General features: G+C 36.3%; 1 pseudogene; it reads left to right on the top strand.

Annotated features, from left to right (window-relative positions):
- The first annotated feature begins 4,729 nt into the window (after positions 1–4,729).
- LOC113187183 (ERI1 exoribonuclease 2-like) lies at positions 4,730–8,004 on the top strand (annotated as a pseudogene).
- The last annotated feature ends 6,615 nt before the right edge of the window (positions 8,005–14,619 follow it).

A 14,619-nucleotide genomic window follows, 5' to 3' on the forward strand; every position in this document is an offset into this window, starting at 1 on the left:
GAAGCCTGCACAATGATACAAAAACTCAACAGCAGAAATATCTGGCTTCCAGCTCAAAGCACATCAGATGTGTCTCTTGAAAGCCACTATCAGTTGTTCTACCAGTTTGGAAGTTTAAAAAACTACTAAAGTCAGGTAAAAATAATCTGTTCTACCTGTGTCCAGATGGAACTCTGAAACTGTCTCAATGACAGGGCACAATGACCCAACTGAATGAACACAGGACAACTGGCTGATACTCTGAGATCACAGCTAATAGACCAGCCAGATAACCTTCCAACATGGAGATAGAAATGAACAGTTCGCTTTAGTACAGCCAGTGAATCTGGTTACCACAGTATTCATTCACAGAAAACCATTGGTTGTAAATGTGCCAGAGAACTCAAAGAAATCCTTTATTTGGGTTTTACAAGTCACAGCAGATGCTAAATGACTCTCTCATGTGTTGGATCTTGCCAGGAATTTTGTTTCCTTCATTGACTGCATTTCTTCACACCCATTTGGGATTCTGACATTTTGCTACCAGCTTTCAGATGCTAGGAGAAGGTTCATTCATAAGGCCAAAGCCAGTCATGCCAAAAAAGTCCCTTGTTGCTCTCTGCATGAGAGCAAGGAAGTTTCTCTCGGAAAGAGAGAAATGAGAATTTTCAGTCTCCAAGCTGTGGCTGGTGTCAGATTCCCAGCAAAGCAAGTGAGTCTGAAAAAACAGTAACCAGGCATAAAACAAAAAGAAATTATCTACAGTCTACCAATATTGTGAAAAGAAAAATAAAAAGGTAGGGAGGCTTATTAAATAAGCAGAAAAGCAAAAAATATACATTCTTCCCTTTCCATTTAGGTCCTAACAGCTATAATCTATTTGAAACAAGTTTAATGATTTGACACTTTGGATTTCAATAACTTTTTTTTAACCTTGTTGAATGAGCAACACGATTAAAATAAATGATTAAAACACGTACTGCTGTACATTATTCAGATTTTATATGGGAATCGGTGGGTGATGTATATTTAATGGGTTAATTTGGTGTTCAGTTTAAAAGGCAAAATCCAGTTATGATGACACAGCACAAATAGATAAAGGCTCAGATTTGCAACAGCAGCAACAAACCCCACAGATAATTTGACAGAACAGGTTTCTGTACATACATTTAATAATTGAGGTGCTGAATACACAAGGTTCAATTTATTTACTCTGGTCTACTTATCACAATGGGACTCAGTCACTGGAATAAAATTTTGAATTTTCCATCTCATTTTGACTTTTTTTAAGTCAGGCATTTGATAATATGAGTTGAAAAAATAAAACAAAATGTCATTGCACAGCAGAAACTTTCAGAGCCAAAATCACTCACCTTTTCACCAGCCACCTGTCATGAATATATTTATAAAGTTACATTTTCTTCACAAACAAATCTTTACAAATTACTTTTGGAATATAAACTAAAAAAGCAGTTATATTTAGTTAAAACATCATTTACTTTAGAGTTGTCAAATGAGGATTTCAACCATGGCTCCATCATGAATCCCAGTGATTCAATGATTCAATTAATATACTCAAATCTATTTATATATCTATATTTATATATGTAAGCTGGCTTGTTGTAGGCAATAAAAATATTAATTCATTTTCTAACTTAAGACTACAGAGAACAGTAGTAATAATGTTCTCAACCCAGTACAGTACAGTGGGTTGAAAACATTGACCCTGGTGCCAGACTGCTCGGGTATCTTAGTGCTTTTGAATTCCTACCTCTCTGTGCCTCAGTTTCCTCATGTATAAAATTGGTATAATAATTGCATGTAGGCTTAGGGTTATTATGAGGATAAGCGAATTATTTAATTAGAGAGAGGGGCAAGGAGATCAACCGATGAGTAAAGAGGTCAGGAACCTGCACGGAGCAACTGCCTTTAGTGCACACATTTGAGCCATGCAACGGACATGACAGTTGAGTCTCCTGGTCAATTATGGGCCAGTGTGAGGCAGGGCAGAGCTTACTCCCAGAGAAAATGAGCATATGTGTAGACATCTAGTATGTGTTAGTCAGGGAATTAGAAAGAATCTCTCAAGGGCAAGTGCTACCTGAGTGGGCAGCTTGGGTCTGAATGCATCCACGCTGGGGCTGTGGAGACCCCCACCCACATTTGCTGGGTCCAGAAGCAACAACAACAAGCTGGGATAATAACAGCCAAAAAGGAAAATCAGTGTTTCAGAGGCAGTCACATAAGAGAGCCTCCTGATCCTCTTCCTGGTCTCACAACACCACAATAGAAATGATGAATGACTTACTATCTTGTCCATGAAGAGTGCACAATAAGCTGGCAAGACAAACACACAATTAACTCAAGCATCTCATAATGAGGAATTCTTTGAGTTGAATCCTGAAGGATGAGTATGAATTTTCTATGAAGAATAAGGGCGAGAAGGGAATTTAAAGGTAATATCTGATGCAAATACCACAAGGAGCTCTCAGAAGCATAACAGTGAACCATAAGTTCCCAAAAGAGTATTTAATTAGAATTTTGGGCCCCTGGGAGAAAGGATGACAAAGAGGTGGGGAGGAGGTGATAAAGTGGTACTGCAGGATGGAAAGCTGGAGCTTCACACTGGTGTAACACAGGGTCCAGTGAGCGCTGGAGGGCTCGTCTCACATACCACAAGAATGAAATTTGCAGACTAAGGAGGGTGCGAATTAAGCAACAGATTTATTAGGAGCAAGAAAAACCTCCCTCAGCATACAGCAGTCAGGAAGGAAGTTACAGTGTTGGCTCTTTCTCTCTCTCTCTCTAGGCTCTTTCTCTCTCTCTCTCTTTTATACTGTTTTGCTGAAAAACTAAACTTTCATTGGAGAGTCCCCCTTAATTGCTCTCTTTCTCTGACTCAATTTTAATTTCTTATTCCCATAATGGGATGGTTTAATGTGTTTGTTAACCTGTGTTGTCCTGTACTTGTTGCTTAAAACAAAAGAATTGCTTGGGTTCAAAACAACTCATTGGTGTCGACTAATGTTAGGGTACTCAAAGCTCGAGGCAACACAGAATGTATGGGCATCAAAGCATGACTGGGCCTTCCAGTCAGGCAGACAGAAAGAAAAAAAAAAACTTTCAGTGTAAGATTTTAATTTGGGTCAATCGTCCTGCCTCATTAGGATGAAGGGCTCTCCTTTTATATGGACATAAAGAGGAGGAAATTTATTCTGTAGGAAATTAGGAACCACAAGGAGTTTGAAAACAGGAAAATATGACAAGTTCAAAATCATATCTTGATCTCTATTTCTTCAATAGTAATGGGGAAAGTGCATTAGAGGAGAGATCCTGGCATGCAAGGAGGTTCAGGGAAATAAGACCACTGAAACTATGACCCAGGCAGTTAGTTAGTTTCAAAACAATGAATGGCAACAAAAAGTAATGGGAACTTTTAGTCCCAGACATCATCAATTCTTATTTTTATAATCAACTGGTATGGAATGATTGTTTTTTTTAATCTTGGATATAAGAAATTTTAAAAAAAGAAATAAATATAGGATCTCAAAAGAGCACATATCGATATATTTCACTTGACCAAAAATCTCTTCACACATAAGCAAACCTTCACAGACCATCAATTTCTTGGTATCTGCTATTGAAAGAAATGACTGATTTACTACGTACATACATGTACACATACAAATGTAATGAAGTGGAGGGATACGCAAATATCTCCCAAATTCTGGATGTTCATAAGGAAAGAGTGTCATTTGCTAGAGGTTCAACTCCATATTGACCCCACTGTAGCTCTCAACCCTTCCTTCTTTTCTAATTGAGGGAAGAGAAAAATATGGCAAATGAGCCATAATTTTTGGCAAAGCTCATCTAAGAAAAGGTCTGCCAAGGTCAAAACTGAAAATACAGCAGCTGTTGCACAAAACCTGTGCCAAAAATCCCTCCTTGACTAGTAATATGCTTCTGCTTTGGGCCTACAATCCCTGACCAAGATATTCATCTCAACAGCTGCATCTCAATCTAGAAAGCAGGTGGGGGTATTTCCACTATATGGGAGAGGGTCCCTAAAAAGGAAAGATTAAATGTGCATGCTCAATAATGAAAGAAATGTGTTATGGTTCAGATGTGGTGTCCCCCAAAAGTTCATATGAGAGACAATGAAAGAATATATGGAGGAGAAATGACTGAGTCATATCCTTAACCTAATCAGTGAATTAATCCCTAAGTGGTGACTGAAGACAGGTGAGTGTGGCTGGAGGAAGTGGTTAACTGGGGCAAGGCTCTAGGGGACATACTTTGTATCTGGAGAGTAGAACCTCTCTGCTTTCTGATCATCATGTGACCTGGTTTCCTCTGCCACACTTTTCCACCATGAAGTTCTGACTCACCTCGAACCCCAAGGAATGAAGCCATCCTTCTATGGATTAAGACCTTTGAAACCATAAGCCCTGAAATAAACTTTTCCTCCTCTGTAATTGTGCTTATCAATCCTTTTAGTGACAGCAGTGAAAAAGCTAAAATAAAATATGTGCAATCGGAAGAAATGTATACGGGAATGGGAAAGTAACCATTCTCACAGTGTGGGTAGACACAGCATGTATCCTGACAGTTTGGAAAAGAGCCCCACCTTGTGTTGCAGAGGAGAGCTCCCAGGGCCCACCTAGGAGTCTGGGAGAATTCCATTTCTTAATTAGAAAGGCCCTGCATGGACTTCTGGCAGCTGGACTTTGGAGAACCCGGAGTGTTGGGGATGGCAACCAAGCGCGTGGTGCGGCAGCTTGGATTCATTAGGAGAAAATCAATTGCACCAGCAAATGAGAAACTAGGAAGAACCAAATCCATTGTATGACTGCTTAATTGTGATTGATTTTGATTCCACCTGCTGGAATGATGGGAAACACCACAATAGCCAGGAAAATAATTTAATTTCCAGCAGTATTGCTGAACACATTCATTGGAGAGATTGATTGTGAATTCCATGCTTATGTTCAGCCTCAAGAACATCCAGTTCTTTCAGAATTTTGCATGGAGCTGACAGGTATAAAACAGGTTCAAGTTGATGAAGGAGCCCCTCTGAAGATTTGCTTATCTCAATTCTGTAATGGGTTCATAAGATTCAGCAAGAGAAGAAAATTATTTTTGCTACTGGAGTTTCAGAGCCTTCTACTTCTGCAGCAAAATTGTGTGCATTTTGTTACTTGGTCAGACTGGGACTTGGGGGTTTGCCTGGAGTATGAGTGTAAAAGAAAACAACTGTTAAAACCCATGTTCTTAAATTCCTGGATTGATCTCAGAGCAACTTACAAGATTTTCTATAGAAGAAAGCCAAAAGGACTAAGCGGTGCCATGCAGGAAGTGGGAATAGAATTCTGGGTTGGATGATTCTCGCAATACTGCTCTTCTTGCTTGGAAAATGATCAGAGATGGGTGCCTAATGAAAATTACAAGGTCCTTCAATGCCGGGTCCTGCCCCGGAGGGGTCCAGGGAATCCTGAAGGATGAGTGGCGTCGGCGAAAAGATGAGACAGGAGTCGTTCCGTTTGAGCAATCTTCAGAGAGAGAGCTAAAGCTGCTTTCTCTGGGTCCCCCTTTTATTACAATTTTTCTCATCATTATAGATTCACAATACTTCATTGATTATATAATTTAAAACTTTGCCAAGACATGACATTTCCTTAACCATGATTGAGAGCACACCAATCTACATCCTTCCAGAATATGACCCCCAGCCATACAATCATCAAAAGTACAGAATCATCAATAAAACATGTTACCAATTTACATCCTTCAGATTTTCCCAAGATTTACTATTTTTCCCAAGATATGTTATTTTCTTATTAACTAATGCCAAACTACGTAACCAGACTCTGTCTCCTAACTAATCATTAACTTAAAGTACACTTGTACTTAATTTTTAATCTAAAATTCCCATCTAAAAAAGTCCCTTTAAGTCTTATATTTAAAATATCCTAAAGTTTATGAATCATCCTTAAAACATATCAGAAACCTATACAACTAAAGACTTAAGAATTTCTAAACTTAAGAATCTAAATAAAATAATATTTCTAACATTATTCTAAAACTGTGTCTTACAAAGCTATTTTAATTGATTCCTAAATTTATTCTCATAAAACTGGTTGAGCTGCTTTCTCAAAGAGTTTCTTTGTTTCTCAGTCAAGGTACACTAGTTCTCAAAGAGTTTGTTTTTCAGTCAATGTGCACTAGTTCTCATGTCCTTTCAGAGGATGATTGTTGTCCGTTATTAGGTTTGTCCACAATGTACTAAGATAGAAGAATAGCCTTTTACTTTGTCCTTGATATGCTGAGGGATGGTAGAACGGCCTCCAAGGCATGAACTACCTGTTCTGTTCTAGCCATCTGAAATTTAATTTGTTTGGCATTTAACATACTCATGCCTCCTGTGAGAAACATAAGCATGAAAATGCAAAGTCCCAATTACATAAAAAAGGGTCTCATGGTTTCGGTTTCCCACCAACCAGCGTGGCTTTGCCAGCATTCATCCTCACTGTGACCCTGTCAAGACAGTGGGAGAGCGGCTTTGCCAACACTTTTTCTCACTGTGACCCTGTCAAGACAGTGAGTGGGGGATCGCCTCTACCACTTCAACAAGAAAGTATAAATGCAGGATTTCTAAAGCTGTTGGATTTGTCTATGGAATCATAGGTTCTCATAAAGAAGAATCCCAATATTCTGGCCAGAAATTTGAATACAAATCAAGAAGAAACATCTGCCTGCAACACTAGCATCCAGGGTTTCAATATACATGATAGAGAGCCTAAAAATACAATAAGTGCTCATGAAAAAGTTTAAATGAATTTACTTTGTGTGAATTCCCCTATAATAGTAAAGGATAAGTTACAAGTAAAGAACAGTATAAAAGCTGGTCCTCATAATGTCGAAAGTTGCTTATTTGTTTTTAATACTAAGCCCTCTATATCTTTGGGACAGTTGCAGTCTCCCAGCCTAAATTCATCTCTCTATGTGCAGAAGCAAAAAAAAAAAAAAAAAAAAAATCTTGTAGTTAATACCAAATCTAAGTCTTCAACATTTAATTCATAATTGGTACTTGTCTCTACTACCATTCCTTCTGTTAATCATGTTTCTGAAATGGAAATGAGTTCTACTCTTGACTGTTTGCCTATGTTGGCTGAATGGGAAGACATAGTTTTACTGCCAGCATCTCAACCTGAGGAAAATATAGATAGTCTACTTCCTGTTAGTGACACAAATGTAGAGACTTCACTTAATTCTGGAGAAAGAATAATGGTTTTAAAAGAGACAGAAGTGCTGAGTCATGAAAATTTTGGAGGCATCAAGAAAACTTTTCAGGAGTTGGAGACCACTAAGTCCATTGTGTAGGAGAGTCCTCACACTACGATTTATAATGTAAAAGAAGCTAAATATCCAGGTTCAGATGCGTCTGCCTTTAAGTTACCTGAACGCAAATTATGTGCCTTTAACAGCGTTAATGCCAATGCATCTCATCCTTCAGTTTTGGGGAAACATCCTCTTTCTTTAGGTGTCTCTAAAAGGAATTCATCTAGTCCCCAAGTTTTCCCACCAGCAAAAAAAAAAACCTTCACTCTTCATGAAGAAAAGCCAGCATCATCTGATTGCTCCCCAGGAAAAAGTTCTTGTCAGAAGGTTGCTCCCCTTGATATTAAATTCTACAGTGAATCTACAGGAGCCTTGGAAGAGTGGGAAAATGACACCTCACTTATGCAAGTGTGGCGGAAGATCTAAGAGACTTGTTGTTGCTAATAATGGACCAAACCATGGAAGAGACTTCTATTGTTGCCCTATTGGCAAATACCAAGAAAACATAAAGTGCTGTGATTATTTTAAATGGGAACAAACACTTCAGAAGGAAAAAGCCAACAACATGGTTCTATCTCATTCCCCAGGGAGACTCAACTTTTAGTTCTCCAGTAACAAGCCATATTTGTGACAGTAATTGTCTTCCTACTAAAAATTCTTTGAGACAGAACTTCAATGAGGAATTGATAAATTTTCTTTACAGTTAAACTGTTTTTACTTTTAGGACAACTTTTATGTGACTTTTAGTGCAGGAAAGACAAAAAAGTATAGGGCTACAAGTTATGGAGTCTTAGCATATCTGAATTCTGTAGACTGTATTGTAGCAGATACACACACACACACACACAAATACGCACATACACACACACAGAGAAAGAGAAAATATATTTCATGCCTTCCACTTTCACTCACCATTTGCTTAATAATTGCCTTCTGTTTGTTCAGGTATGAATCTTAATTATTCCTTAAATTCCCAAACATGAATATTCTGGTGCTATTTTACACATTTATTTATATTTCGTATAATAATGCTTGCTAAATTTTCATACTTCCTTGAAGAATGACAAAATATTTTATAAACTGTATTCATTAGGTTAAATATAATAACCAATAATAGTACATGATGTTCATTTTTCTAGTTAGACCTTGAAACAAATTATAAGCTATTTTTAAATTATTTGAATAAAAAAATGTGACCAATAAAATTCCCTACTCTATTTTTAGGTAGATACTTGAAAATTATGATAATCTCCGGATTGATATTTTTTACTTTTCTGAAAAATTATAAGTTGTTTAGTTTTATTCAAGGCTTAATTATTAGTTCTAATTTGTATGTTCACATATTGGAATTATTTAACTAAGGCTTAAAATCCAATGTGGCAGAGATTTGATTGATCGATAGAACCTGCTTCTATACCAAACATTTAAGAATACTGTGGTCTGGAGATATAGCTCAGTGGTTGAACATCTACCTGTCATGTGCTAGGCCCTGGGTTTGATCCCTAGTGCTATAAAAAAGAAGTATCAAAATAAAAATTCCTGAGCAATTGATGACATTTATTTTGTAGTGCCAAATTATAGGAACATTGACACTGGTGCATAGGAATCTATTGGATATTTTATATCAAATTCAGCCTCTGATGTCATAATTACAAAATATTTTAAATCAACAATTTATAAGCATACTGTCACATTTTTTAAAATCACCTCTTCCTAAACTTGTAGTTTCTACAAATTTATAGATACCATGTTTATTTCATGTGTACTATGATAATGGGATGAATTTAAATTGTTTTCCATTCTTTCTTCTTCAGTTCATTTTTTTTTATCTTCCCACTAATAGTATTTGGCAGCTCTTGAATAAATTCTACATGTAAATATAAAGAAGAAGAAAATTAGTCTAAAAGTTTTCATCTTTAGATAAAGCCATTTATGTAGTAGTTCTATTATGAATTCTAGATGAAAAGATTAGGACACCTGTTGTGGGTTTTTGGTAACCAAAATGGGAAGGGGGTATTGTTGAGGAGATTTTTCTTGATATTTAGTATTTACTGCAAGTTCACTGAGCCAAGTTAAGAGTTTAATTTTAAAAATTCAGATTCTTATTTACAAATCATTATTTCGATTTGAAACACTTTATGTAGCATGTTTGAGGAGAGTGTTCATTAAAAAGGAAAAAATAAACAGTTGAAACAAATTCCATAACACTGAACAAATATTCGTCATAACTAGGATGCCTACCTTTCTTGGGTATTTGTAGGATGCTATACTTCTTTTTACATGATCCTGAATCTCCTTTTTTAATTGTTCTTGGTCATGTGACTTGTAATCAGGGTTCAAAACAATAAAAACTTTTACAATCTAAAATAAATATTTGAAATAGCAGGGGAAAAAAAAGGCCCTGCATGGAATATACTGCATGGGGTTGTTTTGGCAGTAAACCAAATTGATTTATTTTAAATGGAGAGAGAGAGAAAGAGTGCCAGGGATATCAGCCAAAGAGAAAAGAGGTCAGGAAACTTCATGGGATACCAGCCTTCAGCCCACACACTCAAGTCTTGTGGGATAAATGACAGTTGAGCCTCCTGGCTAGTTTATGGACCAATGTGATGCTTATTCCCACAGGAAATGAGCATGTGCACAGACCATAGTAGGAGTCAGCCAGGAGATGAGGCAGAGTCTCTCAAAGACAAGTGCCAGTTACTGGAGGTGCCCATGACTTGGTCCAGTGGAGGGGGCAGTGGAAAACTCTGAGAAATTGTCTAAGACACCATCATCTCTCACATCAGCCTGGCAGCTGTGATAGAAATAGGGCCAAAGGCATTCATGGAAGTTCTCCAACAGGGGCAATGGCCATTTCCTGGCAAGGGGCAGCCACAAATAACAGAAAATACCTAAGACTCAAAATGTAAAGGAATTCTATGGTGATAATTGCAGTTAATAGCACCAAAGGACCCAGCAGTGATTTAGAAAATAAAAACTTGGGAGAATCAGAGGGAAAAATATATACCCTTTTGTACATCATCACTTAATTTTAAAACAAGTAGAAGGAGAATAAAGACATATGGATATGAAATCATCATAATGCCAATGAAGCTTACTGAAAAATATAGGATTTTTTATTAATAAAATAGGCTTGTTTTCACCCTATATTAGATGCTGGAATAGCTGGACAAGAGCAAGTCTCATCCATGGATGTAGGCTTGGAAGAAAGGACACCAAATTGAATGTTCTGTGAGCAAACCTGAGAAGTGAAGGAGCTAGGCTGCACACATTAGGAACTGACAGTTCCTAATAAAATTACCCCTTGTCTACCTATGAATAGGAGTGAGCAGAAAGAGAAGTTCTCTCCCTAACCTACTAGTTTTTCTCTAGGAGAGTAGAGAAGCAATTCTCTTCCCTTTGCAGAAATATGAGGAGCAGGGGATGCTATTCCATTAACCATACAATAATAGAAACTACTATTTATTAAACATTTGGTGTATGCTAGCATCATGCCTTGTGTATATTATCCAATTTAACACTCACTACAACCTTATAGGTAGGTATCATTTTAAAATTTTATACTTTGCAGACCAATATACAGAATCTGAGGATTAGATATCTTCTTACTCCAGATTACACCATTAAGAGGAGTCAAAGTCTAGAATCTGTGCTTTAAATCTATTTTTCTGCCTTCTACAGGTTAAGACTGTGAATTACCTAGTGCTGCACCAGAAAAGCAAAGAGACTGGGTAAGAATGGGAGTGAATCCAAATTCCACACAGTATTTGGGGGTAGGGAGAGGGAACTGACAAAAGGCCCTTGGTTTAGTTACAACTTACTTCCTACAGGTGGTTAGTTCCACTTTTAGACACACTCTTCAATGCAAATCTATAGATATTTGCACAGTGTTATTTAATCATATCATTTATATGGAATACATAGTTCCATATTCTAAGCACATACAGAGAAAATGATTGTAGACATTAACTTTGGTTGTGGCCCTCTTAACTAAATCTACAATCACCAGTCTTTTACCTGTATCTACAACAATTATATGTTGTTGCTAAAAGACAGCAATCTGTCAACAAAAGGATATTATTTTGTAAGTACAGAGCTACATCATGCCAAATTAAAATACTTGTGGTCAAAGACACTTAAATTGTCATTAACCTATTCAAAGCAAAATAAAATAGGTTGAACACTCCTAATCTGAAAATTAAAAATCCTAAATATTCGACAATCTGAAACATTTTTTAGTAACAATATGATGCCATAAGTAGAAAATTCCTGCCTGACCCCATGTAATAGGTCTTGGTCAAAATACATCAAAATTATATAGAATTACATATAAGGTATATATACATCAATTTTGTGTTTAGACTTGGGCCTCATCCCCCAAATATCTCATTAAGTATAGACAAATACCCCAAAATCAGAAAAAAAGATTTAAAATCTGAAACATTTCTGGTCATAAGCATTTCAGATAAAGAAGAGTCAACCTGTATAAAAATAAGTAGATGATTTGCATTAAAGCTGTTATCATTCTTGCTATTTATTGGTATTAGAGCAAAAAAGGATAAAATACATATTCATATGTGATCTAAATAGCTAAATCAGAAACAAAATGTTGTGATATTTGCATCTCCCTAAATGTGTTTCCATAATATGCTTTTTGGAAGGCCCAACTTTCCCCCCATTTGGACCATAATAGAATATACATAAAGATAATAGAAGACACACACACACACACACACACACACACACACACACACACACAAATATTCCACTTGCATTACCTTGAGATGGGGGTATATCAGGACAATAAAATAAAAAAACAGCATCTCAAGGTATGCTATTTTTCTTTGTTGTTCCCAGTTACTATCCTTGGTAACTCTCTTCTGCCTTTTCTGAGGTTATTAATCCTTCCCAGGTACACAACTGTCACCTAACTAGATTTCTTCTAGCATGAAGAGAAATGATCTGGTTAGTGAATTGATGAATGTCCCTACATAAAAGTGTTTGTTTAAAGATTAGTCAACAACATGAACAGAGCTACAAAACAAAAAAAAAAAGGAAATAAAAATGTGGAATTTTAAATACAAATATAGGAGATTTAGGGGGAGGAAATTCTCCTTGGTTATTTTAAAGTTACATCATCTGTAAGTTATACATCTCTAGAAGTTAAGGTTGATACCAAGGATATCAGTGATAGAAAAGGATTTCAAGTGTGTAAGCTCAGGAATAAACAGATTCCAGGGGCTCCAGGAGGGCCTCCCTGTTGTTTCAATAACTTCTATATGCAGGAGACTGCTAACTACAATTGCCAAATTTCTAGATAACAATCCATAAGTATCTATATAGAAAACAAAAATCTTTAAAGTGTTTCGCTATTATTTTTCAACTATTTGAATTCAGCCATTTATTTATTTAATTTTATTGAATATCTACCAGTTTCCATGTGCTTTTCAAGGCAATGGGGATATATTAAAGAATAAATCAAAGTAATCTGATTTTATAGAGCTAACATTCCTAAAGAAGGGAATATAAAAATAAACAAGTAACAAATAGGTAATATTATTAATTCCACATGTAGATGAGTAGAAGCTTCATGCATGCAAGCTAAAATTCCATGCCTACCCATATTTCTGTTGATATATATTTTCTTAGTAAAGTATTTTGTATTTTCCATACATGGATTTATTAATGCACTTGTATGCTTTATGTTTTTAGCCTTATCAGAACCCAATACTTCCCTCAAGAAAAAGTAGAAAAGCCAGAGAAATAGAAGGAAAACAAAGCACTTCTGACAAGTATTAGAGACTGAAGCTACTAGAACTTGAGGACTCAAGAGCCCAGCAACCCTGGAACCATGGAGAATGGGCCAGATGTTCTATGGACCATTGCTTCCCTCTCAGCAGGTCCTGGAACCAGGCTAACTGCTAAGAATTAAGTTAACACATTAGACAACCTCTCTGTGTGTACAGTATCACCTGGTCACCTGGGTGTTGGCATCTGGGGAACAGATACTAGAAAATCATGCTGTGATACTCTTGCTATCACTTTTACTGTCCTTTGGGATTTATCTCTGACTGAGGGAACACTCATGGCTTCTGTTAATCAAGAAAGAGGCCAACGGAGCCTTGAGTTGTCATCTCATGGGACATACACAAAAATAGAGCTGCTAATGTATCCAAGAGTTTAGGATCCCAGATCCTAGTGATAAGACTCAAAAAGTAAGTCAAATGCTGCAGGATTTCACTCCATTTGGTTAAGCTACATGGGCAAACTATAAAAGTTAAAAAGGAAAAGAAAAAGAGAGAGAAAGAGAAGAACAGAGAGTTGTCTACAATCTTTCACCGCTGAAAAGACAGAAATTGTTCAAGACCACTCAACAAGATTTAGAAAATTCCCAGGCTCTTAATTTCTCATTTTGAAATTCTAGAGGACTACACTTAAGTACAGGGAGAACTAAAGTCTATAAAGCTAAAACATCCTGTATCATCTCAGTTCAAGTAGAAGGCAATTCTCTACAGGTCTCTTGCATATCTGCATCTTAAGAGCAGAAACATCAACTGCCTTTATTCTAGACTACTTTAAAAGAATATTTGTGTAGTAAACAATCATGCAAAAATGTATTACTGTGGAGAAAAGAGAAGTTTGTTTAAAATATGTAGATCTTGTAGATCTATTCAGGTTATCTATTTCATCTTGAGAAATTTTGGGCAGTTTGAATCATCCAAAGTATTTGTCTACCACATAAGGTGTTAGGTTCACAGGAACTGAATTTTCTCTACTTATTCTTTTAAGGTCTGTATGATTTGTTGTTCTACTCTTTTTCAGTCCAATTTTGATTTACCTTGGTTAGACTTGATAAAAGATTTATCAATTTTGTTGATATTTTCAAAGAACTAACTTTTGATTATATTGACTTTTTCTAGTATATTTCTACTTCCAATTTTGATTAATTTTCTGCTCTAGTTATTATTATACTTGAGTTCCATGATCTCTTTTATCTAAAGTAGAATATTAAAACACAAATTTAAAATTTGGACTTTTTAATTTATTAGGTAAGTAACCTAATACTTATGAAGATGTTGAGCACATACCTGTGGATTTTCTCTTCCAAAATGTTTGGTCCATTGGCATGTGTGGCTTATTTTACATCATATGAAAACAGGTGGTGCAAAAACACCAGTCACCTCTTCACAGAATCATGAAGAGATAGGAAAACTGATGAAACTTGTCACTTTTTCTGATATTAATTGTACTTCATGTATTGTTATGGTTTGGAAGTGAGGTAACCCCCAAAAGCTCAAG

The sequence above is a fragment of the Urocitellus parryii genome, chromosome 2 (genome assembly GCF_045843805.1).
Source record: "Urocitellus parryii isolate mUroPar1 chromosome 2, mUroPar1.hap1, whole genome shotgun sequence".
Classification (NCBI taxonomy): Eukaryota; Metazoa; Chordata; class Mammalia; order Rodentia; family Sciuridae; genus Urocitellus; species Urocitellus parryii.